Source organism: Schistocerca cancellata, chromosome 1, assembly GCF_023864275.1.
Source record: "Schistocerca cancellata isolate TAMUIC-IGC-003103 chromosome 1, iqSchCanc2.1, whole genome shotgun sequence".
Lineage (NCBI taxonomy): Eukaryota > Metazoa > Arthropoda > Insecta > Orthoptera > Acrididae > Schistocerca > Schistocerca cancellata.
Genome location: NC_064626.1, coordinates 670802661 through 670820857, shown reverse-complemented (window position 1 = coordinate 670820857; position 18197 = coordinate 670802661). Strand labels below are relative to the sequence as shown.

General features: G+C 39.5%; 1 protein-coding gene across 1 annotated transcript in view; it reads left to right on the top strand.

The window, feature by feature from the left end:
- Positions 1–18197, top strand: part of LOC126183877 (polyribonucleotide nucleotidyltransferase 1, mitochondrial) — a 131961-nt gene that overhangs the window by 51780 nt on the left and 61984 nt on the right. The window lies entirely within an intron of this gene.

Genomic DNA, 18197 nt, shown 5'->3' with positions numbered 1-18197 from the left:
ACTGAATGAGTAATTTTCAGTTTGTTACTGTTTGTCTACAGAGTTAATCTTGTAACCTCTTTTCAAGAATGAAATGGATAGCATCTTGAAAATAGTGTACAAGGTGAACATCAGCAATAGTAAAACGAGGGTAATGGAATGTGATTGAATTAAATCAGGCAATGTTGCTGAGGGATTTACATTAAAAAATGTGATAGTAAATGTACTAAGTAAGTATTGCTATTTGGGCAGCAAAATAACTGATGATGGCTGAAAGGGAAGGGATATAAAATACAGACTGGGTGTAGAATGCTGAAGGTTAGAGGGATATATCGAGTAACTAATGAGGTGTTGTTGGATCAAATTGAGGAAAAAATGAAATTATGGTCCCACTTGACTAAAAGACGGTATCATTTGATAGGACACATCCTGAGACATGGAGAATTTGTCAATTTGGTAATGAAAGGAAGAGTGTGGGGCAAAAACTGTAGAGGGAGACCATAATAATAATAATAATAATAATAATAATAATAATAATAATAATAATAATAATAACACATACAACACAGAACAAAATTATAAATGAAGAACAAAAAGGCTGTTGCAAAGGAGCACGAGGATGTAAAGAGCAACTGATAATAGATGCAGAGGTGACATATCAAGCTAAAACTAAACAAAGGTCGCTACACTACGCACACATTGATTACCAAAAAGCTTTTGATAGTGTACCCCACTCATGGTTACTACAAATATTGGAAATATACAAAGTAGATCCTAAATTGATACAATTCCTAAACATAGTAATGAAAAATTGGAAAACCACACTTAATATCCAAACAAATTCAAATAATATCACATCACAGCCAATACAGATTAAGCGTGGAATATACCAAGGAGACTCATTAAGTCCTTTCTGGTTCTGCCTTGCTCTGAACCCACTATCCAACATGCTAAATAATACAAATTATGGATACAATATTACTGGAACATACCAACACAAAATCACACATTTGCTATACATGGATGATCTAAAACTACTGGCAGCAACAAATCAACAACTCAACCAATTACTAAAGATAACAGAAGTATTCAGCAATGATATAAATATGGCTTTTTGAACAGACAAATGTAAGAAAAATAGCATAGTCAAGGGAAAACACACTAAACAAGAAGATTACATATTGGATAACCACAGCAACTGCATAGAAGCGATGGAAAAAACAGATTCCTATAAATATCTAGGATTCAGACAAAAAATAGGAATAGATAATACAAATATTAAAGAAGAACTAAAAGAAAAATATAGACAAAGACTAACAAAAATACTGAAAACAGAATTGACAGCAAGAAACAAGACAAAAGCTATAAATACTTATGCTATACCAATATTGACCTACTCATTTGCAGTAGTGAAATGGAGTAACACAGACCTAGAAGCACTCAATACACTTACACGATCACAATGCCACAAATATAGAATACATCACATACATTCAGCAACAGAAAGATTCACATTAAGCAGAAAGGAAGGAAGAAGGGGATTTATCGACATAAAAAACCTACATTATGGACAAGTAGACAATTTAAGAAAATTCTTTCTAGAACGAGCAGAAACTAGCAAAATACACAAAGCAATCACTCATGTAAATACATCGGCTACATCATTGCAATTTCATAACCACTTCTACAACCCTTTAGATCACATAACATCAACAGATACGAAGAAAGTAAATTGGAAAAAGAAAACACTACATGGCAAGCACCCGAATCATCTAACACAGCCACACATCGATCAAGACACATCCAACACATGGCTAAGAAAAGGCAATATATACAGTGAGACGGAAGGATTCCTGATTGCAATACAGGATCAAACAATAAACACCAGATATTACAGCAAGCATATTATTAAAGATCCCAATACCACAAAAGATAAATGCAGACTTTGCAAACAACAAATAGAAACAGTAGATCACATCACAAGCGGATGTACAATACTAGCAAATACAGAATACCCCAGAAGACATGACAATGTAGCAAAAATAATACATAAACAACTTGCCTTACAACATAAACTTATAAAACAACACCTTCCCACATACAAGTATGCGCCACAAAATGTACTGGAGAATGATGAATACAAATTATACTGGAACAGAACCATTATAACAGATAAAACAACACCACATAACAAACCTGACATCATACTCATCAATAAAAAGAAGAAATTAACACAACTAATCGAAATATCCATACTCAATACAACAAATATACAAAAGAAAACAGGAGAAAAAATTGAAAAATACATCCAACTGGCTGAGGCAGCCAAGGACATGTGGCATCAGGATAAAGTTGACATTATACCAATTATACTATCAACTACAGGAGTCATACCACACAATATCCACCAGTACATCAATGCAATACAGCTACATCCAAACTTATATATACAACTACAGAAATCCATAATTATTGATACATGTTCAATCACCCGAAAGTTCCTAAATGCAATATAACATATACCGTACAGTTAACAGGAAGTCACGCTTGATCAAGGTCCGCGTCACTTTCCATTTTTGACCAGACATAACGTCTGAGAAAAGAAAGAAAGAAATAATAATAATACTATTACACTATGCTACCACCACCAACACCACCACCACCACAGCTACATCAACACTGACTGCTGCTTTCTCTGTGATGACATTGTGATGAGTGCTTTTGTGGATGGTGGATCTGCAACAAGGATTCATCTGAAGACAACATCCACATTTTATACGTTGTGACAAAAGGTGAAGTAATAAGTGAAACAAGCTCCCAATAAATGAAACAGATTTGAATATGGAATTCCAAATTGGGACTTGCAATGACAGACAGATTTGATTCTGCAGTTTTAGAATGTTATCAAAAGTGAACTGTATTGCTGACATAAGGGAATTCATGAAATATCTAAAAATGGCAACATTAGAAAGAAATCAAAAAATCATTATTTTTGAAAAATACTTGAAAGCTGTAACTCAACAACTTTTTAAAACACAGTGGAACCTCACATACCAAGCATAATTTGTTCCAGAATATTACTCATAGTGTGAAACACTCGTTAATCAAAATAATTTATCCCATATAAATTAATATAAAATACAAGAATGTATTCCATGCAGAAAAAGTACTAAAAATTTTATCTTATTCATGCCATTTATTCAAAGAAAATTATGTATACAGTATTATGTACTTTATTATTCACAATATGTAAGTTATTCTCTTTTACTAGGAAGCTGTCTATAGTCATTTGTTTCTGCTGATGCTTCAACACTTGACAAAAATGCAACACAGCATTATTGTCAAATAAATTTGTCGTGCGTGTAGCCATTGCTTTATTGTGTAATGATTTTTAGTGTACAAGGCAACTGATTCCTATGATTTCAGCATTTCTCTTATTGCGCCAGAAGATTGCTGCTTTGCTGTTACTGCCACTTCCTCCTCCTCCTCCTCCTCCTCCTCCTCCTCTTCCTCTTCCTCTTCCTCCTCTGAAGAACTCCTCTCCACAACTTCCTGTTGTGAAACGTACTGCAACTCCATAATCTCTTCAGTGGTCATTTCTTGGCTGCAATCTTCCACAAGCTCATCGATATAATTGTTATCCACTTCTAGTCCCATGCTTTTGGCCAAAGACACAATCTCATTGACTAAAGGCTCCACAGGTACTGAATCAAATGCCTGAGAGGCACAATCGACAATGCACTCTGACCAAAGCTGCTTCTAAGCAGAAGTGAGAGTTCTCTTGGTAACCCCTTTTCACGCCTTTTCGATCATCTCGATGCATGCAAATATGTTGAAGTGATATTTCCAAAACTCTCTGGGAGTGAGATTGGTAGCTTCAGTCAACTCAAAGCAATGCTCAAAAAGTGCTTTGGAGTAGGGCTTTGTAAAGCTGGAAATAATCTGCTGGTCCATAGGCTGGAGTATCAGAGTGGTGTTGGGAGGCAAAAATCGGATCGTTATGAATTGAATATCTTCAAGGAGGTGGTCTTGTAGGCCTAGAGAGTGGGTAGGAGTGTTGTCCATAACAAGCAAGATGTGGAGTGGCAGATTCATCTCAAGAAAATATTTTTTCACCAAAGCACTGAACACTTCATTGATCTAGTCACAAAAAAGATGACATGTCACCCAAGCTTTGTTGTAGGACCTGCCCATCACACATAACCTGCTATTCTGGACTTTACATTTTTTGAAGGCTCATGGAGTAAACAAACTGCAGTTTAATTTTCAGTCGCTGCTTGCATTGGCACAGAACATCAGTGGGCGATGGTCTTTCATTGGTTTCTGACCAGGCAGTGCATTCTCTTCTGCTGTTATGAAGGTAAACTTCAGCATCTTATGGACCAGTCTCATCACAATTAAAAACCCTGTTCCAGCAGATAACCTTCAGAATCTACAAGCATCTTGAAGTTGCTGACGAAGCTTTCTGCTGCCTTTGTGTCAGAGGTGGCTGCTCCGCCATGCCTGACAATGCTGGTGATGTTGGTTCTTCTCTTAAACTTCTCGAACCACATAAGGCTTCCCTTAAACAGTTCTTCGGCTGCTGATGATCCTGTCGCCTTCTTAACGAGACTGTCAGAAATCACTCTCGCCTTTTCACAGTGATGTTCTCAGTAAAAGTGTCACATTGCAATTGCTTTCCGTATGTCCATATAAGGAGCAACTTTTCAACATTGTCCAGAAAACAAAACCATTGTTTAGAAACTCTTGTCACTCCCTTTGAAACATCTGTGTCCTTAATCTTGTCCCTGTTCTTAAGGACTGTGCAAATAGTTGATGTAGATTAATTGTACGTGCATGCTAAATCAGCAACACTCACACCACATTCGCATTTTTCAATGATTTCACATGTCGTATCTAAGGTCATTTTCTAACTCTTATGGTGAAATTCTTGTAGCTTTATCTTCTGGGACATTTCTGTGGAGGTTATTGAAAGTTGCACAAAAAAAGAAAGAAAATTGTGTGAACACAAGTTTAGAAAAATATGTGATCACAAGCTGTACTAAGATGGTAGCAAAAAGAGCGCTAAACCTGGACTGCAGTACATACTAAAGACATTTTTCATATGCTGCTGCCGACAATGAAAGGTCTTCATACTGCTGAAAGTTTGCTATGCGCAAACAGCTGGTGACATTATACTAAATCATGGTCACTCACTGTGTGAAAAATCGCTTGTTAAATTAGTAATTTTTTTATAATTTGTTTTGATTGTTATGCGAATTGCACATTACGGGAGGTGCTCGTTAAATGAGGTTCTACTGTAATGAATTCAAAGTGTTGTAAGAATATTTTAGAGAACAATTTAATTCCTTATGTGCTGTGTGCCTTCGATAAACTTCCTCTTCCTGTTTGTCTATGAAAATCTCTGACTAGTGACACAGACAGCACATGTGATTCTGCCAAACTGCACCTTTCCCATCTTAGCTAAATCTGATTGGTGGGGAACTTTATTGATGCTTTTTGATCATCTTGGTCAGACTAACCATTTATGAGTATAATGGGGCTCACATCTGTTTTGTGAAAGACAGTTGATTTTGGGAAAAAAAGGTATACATTGCTCTTGCATTATGTCCTATTATTGTTTGCAGCGTGACTGGTAAATAAAACAAAACTGGACACCAATAGCACGAGTTGCTGTCAATCTGTACTAAGTGAGATTTAAACAGCATTTAATTCTCCAAATGTAAGGATTTGTTATGTCTGCTTCATCGTACTAGTACTCAATCTGATTTCCTGCAGTAGTACACTGTTATACTGTATGTTTGCAAGTCTATTACTGAAGCACAGCACTCAGAGCTGTTCGATGTAGGACTCATTTATGTCTACTAACTGGGAATTTATTCCACTTTTTGTGTGTATAGCGTGTGCCCCCTCTTTTTTTTTCATTATATTATGCAAGCAGTAATGTGATACCAACTTGTATCCTTCTAGATGCATTTGCCCAATTTTATAGGCTTTGCATGCTCTAACAGTATAATCCAAACAGCATTGAAAAGCAACAATATCTTGCAAGCAATAACTTTGTGTAGATTATACAGGGCTATTACAAATGATTGAAGCGATTTCATAAATTCACTGTAGCTCCATTCATTGACATATGGTCACGACACACTACAGATACGTAGAAAAACTCATAAAGTTTTGTTCGGATGAAGCCGCACTTCAAGTTTCTGATGTCAGAGCGCTCTAGAGCGCAGTGAGACATAATGACGACAGGAGCCGAGAAAGCGTATGTTGTGCTTGAAATGCACTCACATTAGTCAGTCATAACAGTACAACGACACTTCAGGACGAAGTTCAACAAAGATCCACCAACTGCTAACTCCATTCGGCGATGGTATGCGCAGTTTAAAGCTTCTGGATGCCTCTGTAAGGGAAAATCAATGGGTCGGCCTGCAGTGAGCGAAAAAACGGTTGAACGCGTGCGGGCAAGTTTCACGCGTAGCCCGCGGAAAATTGGCTCATGCCACAACTGGAGACTGACAGCACCGACTTCATCTTTCAACAGGATGGTGCTCCACCGCACTTCCATCATGATGTTCGGCATTTCTTAAACAGGAGATTGGAAAACCGAGGGATCGGTCGTGGTGGAGATCATGATTAGCAATTCATGTCATGGCCTCCAGCTCTCCCGACTTAACCCCATGCGATTTCTTTCTGTGGGGTTATGTGAAAGATTCAGTGTTTAAACCTCCTCTACCAAGAAATGTGCCAGAACTGCGAGCTCGTATCAACGATGCTTTTGAACTCATTGATGGGGACATGCTGCGCCGAGTGTGGGAGGAACTTGATTATCGGCTTGATGTCTGCCGAATCACTAAAGGGGCACATATCGAACATTTGTGAATGCCTAAAAAAACTTTTTGAGCTTTTGTATGTGTGTGCAAAGCATTGTGAAAATATCTCAAATAATAAAGTTATTGTAGAGCTGTGCAATCGCTTCAATCATTTGTAATAACCCTGTATATTCTAAATTAGGAGTATAACACTATCATCATCATTCTCTCTATCAACTTGAATATCTGATATAATAACACAGTTCTGACTGTCATGTACTTCCGTAGATGTTATCGCAAAATCATGTTTAATAACATAGTGTAATGCAGAGAATTTGAATAACTGTACATTCTATTCACAGTTCAGTCATTGGTATGTACTTGCACACTTCAACCAACAAACCAACAGGACATAACACACAAAACAATGAGAACAAATACTGGAAGGTTTACAGACTGCCACCCCATTTTATTCACCAGTGGCACAAACAAGTTCCATGAAACAAACAAATGTATGGTGTTGGATTGCATATTATATATTGCCAACTGCATCTAATCATAAAGTCTCTGAATTACTGTATGGTATGTACTGTATTTGCTGAAATGGAAGCCTACCTTACTTTTTCGTTTTTGTGGTCCAAAAATGCACCTGCGGCTTCGACTAAGGGGAAAGTCTAAGAAAATTCCAAAAAATGCTGCTAGAAGCTACCACAAGTAGTTATTTTGCCACAGAAGCCACTGTGCTTCAAGTATTGAATGTTAATTATTTTTTATTGTGGGGGGAAATTAAAATTTAATACTGCTTACCTTTGAATTTAGCAGTTCTTCAAATATTCATAGCAATAAAAATAAATCTCATTACATAAATTAAACACCATCAAAATGAATATTTTAAGGAAACTTTCAGAAGGTGGCAAGCATTGTAGGAACAGTTTTTCATTTCTACAGCTTCAGCTGTCCGAAGCTGTCTGCACATGTCAGTGTACATTGAACAAATTTTCAATGATGCCAGTAATCAAGCCATAACAGTAATAAGTTTTTCACTGCCTCAATTTAATTTTATAGTCATGAGTACAAATACATTCCATATTTGAGTGTCAGCATCCTTGTAAATGAGCTTCTATAAAACCTTGTTACTTCTGAGAGTGATTTATACCCCCTTCTGCACACCCCCTCACTCAAACTTAATTTGTGTTTCTTCCACTGACCCCAAGGCCTATGAGAACAACGCTAGCTACAATGTTTGCAGCCAGTGCATTTGTATTTCATCCTTTGTTTCAGTCTGCTTTAGTACCTTTGTGAAGTGCCACATCTTAGTCTGCCATGATGGAATGTATTCACAAAGTTGAAAAGAGAGGTTATTTCTCTCACATAGAAAACATCAAATCTTGCTGCAGGGCAGTGGTACAGGATTGATGAGAGTAACATCAAGTGGTGGACACAGCAAAAGGAATAACTTTTTGTTTTTAGCTTAATCCAGCAATAGGAAAATATTATCTGGGCCACTATCACACATAAGAAGTTGAGCTGAATGATTTTGTTAGGGAGCAATGACAGAAGTGCTTACCTGTGAGAGTAGAAATTAGGCATGTTAAAATGCATGAAATTGCTCAACAGTAGAAAATCACAAATTTCAAAGGAAGCTACAACTGAGTTGCTTGTTTCATGAAATGTTAGGGATTTTCTCTTTGTAAGTGCACTTCAGTGGCAATTGAGTTGCTGGTTTCATGAAATGGTGGGGATTTTCTCTTTGTAAGCGCACTTCAGTTGCACAGAATGTGCCAGAAAATTATGAGGAAAAACTTATTGAATTTCAGCACTTCATAATCAGATGGTGCACTGAAAATAAATATCTTCTTGGTCCACTAGGTAATGTGGACTAAGTTCTGGTGTATTTTGATATGCCAACAAATTACATGGTAGAAGCAAAAGGGAACAAAGATGTCAAGACACTGTCTGCGGGTGGTGAAAAGTGGGGCAAGTATATCATGCTTGCTTATACAGCCAATGGCCACAAACTGCCACCATTCATTGTTTTTTAATGCAACACATTACCTGAGTTGTAAGTATTTCCAAAAAGTGTTACTGTACATGCTAATGAAAGTGGCTGGTTCACAGAGGACATGGTATTACAGTGGACTAACTTTTATAACAATGTCATCGTGGTGCCTTGCTAGGTTTGCCAAACAAGCAAAATTTCTGTGTTGTACTTTTGCTTTTCATTTTTGATTCATTTTCTTTCTAGGTATGTGATGGTATTTAGAATATACTGCTACAAATGAGAAGACATCATGTGTGTTTCTTATTTGTATGTTCATGTGATAATTATATATGTCTTTTTGTTCTGTTATGTGCTGTAAATTTGTATTGTTGTTTGCCACATTATTGAAGGTTTCTTCATAAGACAGGTCTGAGGTCTATCATGAACCGGCGTGAGCTTATTTCCCAGAAAAAATGGTCCTCTCCTAAATGGTGAAAGAAGTTGAATTCTTACGAGACTTTATAATGTAGGTGCTGAACTTAGGTGGGATGGGAAAAAGAGTGGAAAGCAGGGCACTTGGTGGTGGTAGGATAAAACCTTTGAAAGAAAAGACTGTTTCCAGTCATCAGTGGAAGTTTTATTTCTCCAAAAGCCTACACCAGAGGGGTACACTACTCAAACTCGCAATGGCAACAGGAGGCTGCCACAGTTAAATTGAGAGGCATTGCACCACCAGAGGGCGGAACTATGGACATGTCTGGTTGCGGACCAGCCTGGCAGGCAAGAGAATGTTCTCAGTACCGACACATTCTCATCGACCTGTCTACCACTCCCCATGTGATCCCCCCCACCCCTCCCACCCCTCCCCCCAATCTTTCTATTGGTGGGCAGATGGTGCGTCAGTAGGTGTCCCTCAATCAGCAGTACTAAACATAGCGTCTGTATTCAGCGGTACTACCATGGGACAATGTTCACTTGGACTGAGTGTTTGTGTTACACAAAACATCTGGTACTATGCCGACTCAGGCTCCAGCACTGTCTTCCCAAGGAGGCAGTACTGTGTGTCATAGAAAGACAATTAAAATAGAAAATTAAAAAAAAAAGATGAAACCCCTTTTTTCCTCTTAATAAAACTGCTCGCCATGCACAATACTAGCATTGACCGACCATTTAAGGAAACAACAAAAATCTCTACTGTGTTCAGGTATGCAACGCAGCGAGACCTGCCTTTAGCATCACTGCCTACAACCCACCTGTATGTGGCTCCTAATTATGACAGCCGGTATTCCAGGTGGCCTTGCCCAAATTTGTTTGTCGAACAATATTGACAGATGTAGGAGACGCTGCAAGAGAGATTTTCCTCAGTGATGACAATACTTACAGTTTGCACTTTGTACAGATCACTTGTGCTGGAATTGATTCTGTGTGGACAAATTATATTGTTTAGAAGGGTACAAAAGTCATCTAATAAAGTACCCTATGCAACCTCTGGCAGAGACGATACAAATGAGTGAAAAAAAAAACTTTGGATGACATTCACGTGATATGGAAAGAATGCACAACTCAAACATGAGTTGCAGTACAGTCTGTAAAAGCTTTAGTGGCCCTACTGCCCCAGTTGTGCTCAGAATATTTCAATAGATATTGTGAATTTTCACTGCTGTCACTGTTTTTGAAGTAACAGTAAATTTAAGTATCCAACAGGCTAAATTTAATTCCATGCGATTTACTGCAAGTAAGTACTAGTCCCCACAAATCCCTGAGAGGTGGGGCCACTTTATACTTTATCCATCATATGATGAGCTATATTTGTTTTGATTTTTAAGAACGACTTGAAATAACCGTTAATTTTTTTCTCCCTTGAGTTTGATGTCTGGGGTTTGGCGTGCTTCCAGGTCGACTTACATTTAGATAAACATGGTATTTTGCATCAACATCTGTGGAAGTAAATAGCATTCAAGAATATGTTACTGTTGTAATTGTTAAATTTTATGAAGGTATCGTTGATTTACTCACTTATTTGGAACAAATTGTTCTACTTGATGTTACTATTTACAAGACATTAATGCTTTCCAAAACTTGTTGGAGGTGTTCATGTCAAGCAAATGCATCTTATACATTGGAAAAACTTGGTGCATTAATTTTTGTTTTGATGTACATTAAGTCCTAATGAATCATTGGCTATATAGTGTAAAGCACATGACATTTTAGCAAAGTCTTAGGTTGTTGAAGATGTATCCATCATACTATCAAAGCTGCAGTTTTTACTAATTGCTTTGACTCTGTTTAAGTTATTATTCAGCTTAGCTGTTCAGAAACATTTGACATATCCTTGTTTAAAAAAGTAAGAGTGCGTTGAATGTTTCTGGCAATTGGTTGTAAGTGTAAATTCTTACTGGAAACATTTAGATGTATACCATCCCCTGTTTGATGCAGTGGGATGTGAAGCAATATCTAAATCACACCCAAGCTTGCCAACCCCAACCCACATCCCCCCCCCCCCCCCCCTCCATCCTTTTGAGTGACTGTCAATCTGATGCCTTGCATTTACATGTCACTGTGATACTCCTCATTTTATGTGTCCATAGGCTGGCACACCACGAACATCATATTTCTTCTGGATATATGTTTAATTAGATAGTTGCAAATCAGTATGATTTCAGAATGAGATTTTCACTCTGCAGCGGAGTGTGCGCTGATATGAAACTTCCTGGCAGATTAAAACTGTGTGCCCGACCGAGACTCGAACTCGGGACCTTTGCCTTTCGCGGGCAAGTGCTCTACCAACTGAGCTACCGAAGCACGACTCACGCCCGGTACTAACAGCTTTTACTTCTGCCAGTACCTCGTCTCCTACTTTACAGAAGCTCTCCTGCGAACCTTGCAGAATTAGCACTCCTGAAAGAAAGGATATTGCGGAGAACCCCAGACATCCTTTCTTTCAGGAGTGCTAGTTCTGCAAGGTTCGCAGGAGAGCTTCTGTAAAGTTTGGAAGGTAGGAGACGAGGTACTGGCAGAAGTAAAAGCTGTGAGTACCGGGCGTGAGTCGTGCTTCGGTAGCTCAGTTGGTAGAGCACTTGCTCGCGAAAGGCAAAGGTCCCGAGTTCGAGTCTCGGTCGGGCACACAGTTTTAATCTGCCAGGAAGTTTCAGTATGATTTCATTTTGTATGCAAGTTCTTATTGGGCGTTGATAATTGTTAGCATCCAAGTATTACTTACTTTTTTGTTGCTTGCAAGGGAAACTCCTCATTGCATTTAGTGGTAGGAGAGCCCAGTGGACAACCCATTAAAAACTGAACACACGTCAAGCATGAAAACAGGAAGAAGGTGTACTGAACTGTGAATTAAAAAAGCAAAATAGAAACAGTGAATGGTCAAAGCTTAACAAGTGCAACATTGAGCGAAGGACACAAGCAATGGTGTCATGGTTAAGTGATCACGGTGTTGGACTGGCAAATTGGCGAGCTGTGTTCAAAGCTCCCTTTTTCCTTTTATTTATTTTATTTCTTTTCAGTTTTCACTGTATTCAAATGTGTCTGTGTTGCAACAGCGGGTTGTAAGGAAGGGATCTATAATGAAAGTTAATTCTGCACAACTACTCTAGCAGCAGCTGAAAGGAAATAGCTTTCAAATGGGAACCACAAACCTTTGATGACAAGATGACAAGTCAGCCGAATCCTTCACCGGGAAACACATCTGGTGTGTAATACATGGCATTAGTGACAGTATGTTTGTCATATGATAGTGAGAGTGAGAGCCAGGTGAGTGAGAGAGATATGTCTCCTTGCCCAGTTTAGTTGTTCATGTGAATGTGAATGTGATCACTCCCAAGAAAGTGATTAAAACATAATAGTTTGTCACATAAGCTGCAACAAATGAACACAACAGTTTCACGATCGCCCAGATTCTCTGTACTCTGTCAAAACATATGTTTTTAATGTTTTTTGAAGCTGTGTTCCATTTTGGAAGTTTTGACTCTTGAATTCCTTTGTTGTAACATAGTTACAGCCATTTATGTATTGTTTCTGTGTCTGTGAAATGTCTGTGTGCTATCTCGCCTGCTCTCACTATTTTTCACATTCACTTGCAATGGTAATGTATTCATACCACATGACTTAAATTCTATAAGTAATATATAGTATGACAGCAGCCAAGACTACAGAAAGAGAACAAACATTTCAATGTGGACAGCTTTATAAGCTGTGGAAAAAAATAAATAAATAAATGAAAATAAATGACATGAGAGGTTTTAGCACACAAATCACCCACTTCGCAGTCCAACACCATGACCACTTACCGCACGCAATGCCTTGGCTCTTACATTCTACTCACTGTTGCACTTGTTAAGCTTGGACCATTCGCTGTTTTTATTCTGCTTTTTTTTTTATATAGTTCAGTACACTTTCTTCCTTTTTTCATGCTTTATCTGTGTTCAGTTTTCGATGGGCTATCCACTGGGCCATCTTCTCACCAAATCTGAGGAGGATGCAATGGGGAGGTTCCCTTGTTAGTATCAAGAATTACTCTTTGTATTCAGACTGATAACTCTCATGTTATTATTATTATTATTATTATTATTATTATTATTATTATTATTATAGAAACTGTTTTCACTATGAGCTCTTTCAGTAATAGTAGGTGTTATATTTTGCATGATTAGATCACTTGTGGTTACTTTCTTTTCATAAAATATTGATTAATTCTGTCATAACTTTGTCAAAGCACAGAAAAACCAGAGATCTTATTATCTTTGTATTTTCCATAGAAGTTAATTTTTCAGTCACACCTCTTTTCAAAGTAACCAGTTTTGATTCAAATATTCAGGATAGCGTAGTTGTAAATAAAAGGTTCAAATTACTGTTTTCAGATGTTATAATTACTTTTCATCGCATAGCATTTCACATTGGTTTGTTTTGTCACAGAACACTGCACAGTGTACAATTTTTGGCATGAGGAAACTTTAAATAAGTTCATCTAAGTTTATCCCGAAGTGGCCAGACTTGAACAGAACAGAATGATACATGTTCTTCATAGTTTAAATTTTTTACAATTAAAATAATAATTGGCACAGGGAAGCTGAACAAAATGGCATCATCACCCTCCAGGGGGTCCATAACCCTTTTGTGGGTACATGTGTGGCTTGCACATGGCACTGAGCTAGTGCAGCCTTTTTTCTGTCCTGGGCTGCATTTCCTTCCCCTTATCCATGCCTTCCCATCCTCACTCCTCCCCCTTCTGCCCCTCCTCTTTTTCTCCAATATTTGCCTTTTCGATGATCCAGCTATTCCCTCGGTTTTGCTATTCCTTTATGGCCTTGGACTTTATTCCCTCTCTCCCATATTTTTCTGTGTTTTCTGTTCCCCATGAGGTTTGACTTCCCTTTCTGAGTTGTTTCTTTAGTATGAGCCCCTTTTGGGAAAACTCCCTTCCTAGCATCTCCAGTGTGGGTTCGTCCCTCCACACCCTCCTTCCTCAACATAGTCTACATTTGCCCCCTGCCCGCTCCCTGCTAGGTCACCAGCAACAGCTAGCCCACGTGATGGGGCTGTTATGTACCCAACTGGCTGAGCCTGCGGACAGCACAGGGTGCACACTACTGGTACCTGAGCTGTCATTCCTCATGTCTGCCTAGGTGACTGTGTGCGAGTGACATCACAGGGTGAGCACCGGATCAGAGTGGGAGGTACCAGGATGGACCCTCTGGATATGAAGCACACTAAGCTCCACACTTCTAGCTGCTCTTCTGTGGGCATATCTTCAGATAGGAACAGTTTCCTCTCTGCTCCTTTTCTTGATACCTTGGCCTTCCCTCCGTGGTCACTTCCTGGGAGGAGGGCCAAGCCCGCCAGCTAGTGGTGAAACCATTTCCCTGTTACTTAGTTTGTTTCAGGACAGACAGGGACACTTTCACTATTACCAAACCATTGTTTTTTGTAGAACTCATTGAAGATAAATTTGGTGAAGTTGACTCCTTTAGTAAGATGCGATCTGATTCTCCACTGATTAAAACCTCTTCTGCAATTCAATCGGCTTCCCGTTGTGCTTGTGAGTGCTTAGAAGACATCCCAGTGGGCATTACTCCTCACTAGCCCTTAAATAAGACACAAGGCATTATTTTCCACAAGGACCTCCTCCTTCAATATGATGATGAACTCAGGACTAATCTGATATGGCGCAGCATTCATTTCGTCTGCTGAGTCCAGAGAGGTCGTAAGGACAATTGTGCCGATACCAGCACTTTCATCCTGGCTTTTGAGGGTGATACCCACCTGGAAAATTAATATTGTGGTTTACCATCACAACATGAAGCCCTGCATCCCACCTCCCCTACACTCTTTCTGGTGTCTCCGTTTTGTTCACATGCCTTTGTGATGTGAGATGACTCGTATTTGTGACAACTATGGCTGCCCTCTCCATGTAGGGTGCCCTTGTACCCCATTGCCCAAGTGTGTGAACTGTTCTGGCACATTCTCCCCACTGAGCAGATTGCTTGATCTATGAAGGGGGAAAGAAGATTTCAGGAATTCAAAACTCTCAATTGTCTATCCTACTCTGAAGCCCGGCAGAAATTTGAGTCTCCGCCTGGTACCTTTAATGACTACCTTTACTTCTGTTGCATCCTTTCCTCCTCCTCCTCCTCCTCCTCCTCCTCCTCCTCCTCCTCCTTTCTCCTTACCTCCATCCTGTCCACCTTCCATTTCCTCTTCCTTGACATTTCCTGTTCCCTCCCTTCATGGAACTGCTGCTTCACCTAGGCCAGAGAGGAAACCCTCTTCTCTGGCACCTGCTGGGGATGGGGCTTCCTCTAGGTTCCCACCTCCCTGCCACCTCCAGGGTAAGAAGCCTATTACTTAGTCGGATATGTGACTCGTGCTCTATGGGCTTACAGGTCGTTCATTCTCTTTTGGATGTTTGACATTGCTGTGAATTTCTCTCTTGCCATCCACATCTCTCCTCACCTTCCAAAGGAGAAGAAGAAGATGCTTAAGTCTCGGGACAAGTTGCCCTTGGCATCCAAGGGGGTGTCACCCCCTCCTTCTCAATCAGTGTCTCAACATTAATAGATATCACTCCTTCCTTACCAGTGATGGACACTGTCTCAGCACTGTGACTGATTCTGACCTGTTCAACGCCTGTCCATGCTCTTATACCCTCCAATGGAACTGTAATTGTTTCTGTTGTCACCTTCCAGAATTGCAGTCTCTTCTTTCTCTCTACTCTGTAGCTTGCATTATATTGCAGGGATCTAATTTCATGGAGACTCATTTGCCGACTCTTCATGGTTTCCAAGCTGGTGGTGTCTATACATTGATCTGCACAGACATCATTAGTTCCTGGTTTTGCTTCAGACTGCACTGGAAGCAGTGGCTGTTCGGATCCACTTAGACTTTGCAGTAACAATATGCGGTCTTTATCTCCCCCGAGACCAGCCCCCAAAGCTTCCTGTTCATCTTGCCTTCCTCATGTTTGTGGTGCGTGTTTGACGGTGGTCCACATTTTGCTGGACTGTCCTAACCCAGCTGCCCTGTGGTGGACTCTTAAATCTTCCTGACTCGTTACTCTGGTATTAGCAGATGATGCCTCAGCAGTTGACCTGGTTTTATAGTTTATTTGTGAAGGGTTTTTTTATCACTCTCTGTGAAGGAAGGCGCCCCATCTCGTTGGCCCATTTAGGGGTTGGCAGGATGGATGGAATATTGCTTCCTGTGCCCTAAACAGGAGTTTGCTATCTGGGCGTGGCAGTCCCTCCGGCTCTTGCACTACCCGTTCTTTTGATCTTCTTCCCCCTTATCATCTTTTCTGTGTGACTTGGTGTTCTTCCTCTGTTTTCCTGTGCTTCTCTTGCCCTGTCCTCTTTATTGTTGGATGGAGTGCCTCTAGTAAGTGGAGTGGGGGTGGGAGTGGGGAGTAATGTCTCCCATTGCAGTTTCTGCCTTTGAGGGCCTCCAGCTGTTCACTGGATGGGGCACCTTGCCCTCCTTTCTTCGCCTCCCCTTTTCGTCCTTTCTTGCTGCTTTATCTAGGCTTTGTTGACCTTCGACAGACCTTGGGGCTTTCTTTCCTTGGGTTTTGCGCACTAGGCCCTTCTTTGATGTGTTGTTTTGTTGCCTTGCCTTGTTGTTCAAAGTGGGAGGGACAGATGATGACCTCACAGTTTACTTACTTTCATCCTTCAACCAACCAAAATTTCATCTTTAAACCAACCAAAATGGTGTTATCATCTTGTGATCGCTGGCCATTGACTAATGTTGTCACTCTGCTGGCACAGCAGTGGATCACTCACAGTGCATTATGAGAGATATTGTTGCTCCAATCCCCACTCTTTCAACATGAAACATAAAAATTACATGCTTTGGAACATTTATGTGTTCAAACATTATGAATTATCTCGAAGAGAATGGTCTATTGACACACAGTCAACACAGATTTAGAAAACATCGTTCTTGTGGAACATAACTAACTCTTTACACACATGAAGTGTTGAGTGCTATTGACAAGGTGTTTCAAATTGATTCTATATTTCTAGATATCCAAAAGGCTTTTGACACTGTACCACACAAGTGGCTTGTAGTGAAATTGCGTGATTATGGAATATCGTCTCAGTTATGTGACTGGATTTGTGATTTCCTGTCAGAGAGGTCACAGTTCATAGTAATTGACAGAAAGTCACCGAATAATACAGAAGTGAGTTCTGGCATTCCCCAAGATAGTGTTATAGGCCTTCTGCTGTTCCTTATCTATGTAAACGATTTAGGAGACAATCTGAGGAGTTGTCTTAGGTTGTTTGCAGATGATGCTGTCATTTTTCTTCTAGTAAACTCATCAGAAGAGCAAAACAAATGATTAAAAAAAGATATCTTAATGGTGCAAGAATTGGCAATAGACCCTAAACAATGAAAAGCGTGAGGTCACCCACATGAGCACTAAAAGGAAGCCATTAAACTTCAGTTACATGATAAATCAGTGTAATGTAAAGGCCGTAAATTCAGCTAAATACATAGCTATAATAATTGTGAACAATTCAATTTGAAAAGAACACATCGAAAATGTTGTGGGGAAGGCAAGCAAAACAGTGCGTTTTATTGGCAGAACACTAGAAAATGTAACAGATCTACTAAAGAGACTGCCTACACAATGCTTATCCTTCCTCTTTTGGAGTACTGCTGTGTGATCTGGGATCCTTACCAGATATGATTAACAGACTAAATCAAGAAAGTTCAAAGAAGAGCAGCACATTTTGTATTATCACAAAATAGGAGAAAAAGTTTCACGGACATGACACAGGATTTGGGATGGAAAATTTCAATGACTGACTTTCTCCTCCAAATGTGAAAATATTTTATTGATGCCAGCCTACATAGGGAGAAATGATCATCATCATAATATAAAGGAAGTGAGAGCTCACACAGAAAAATATGGG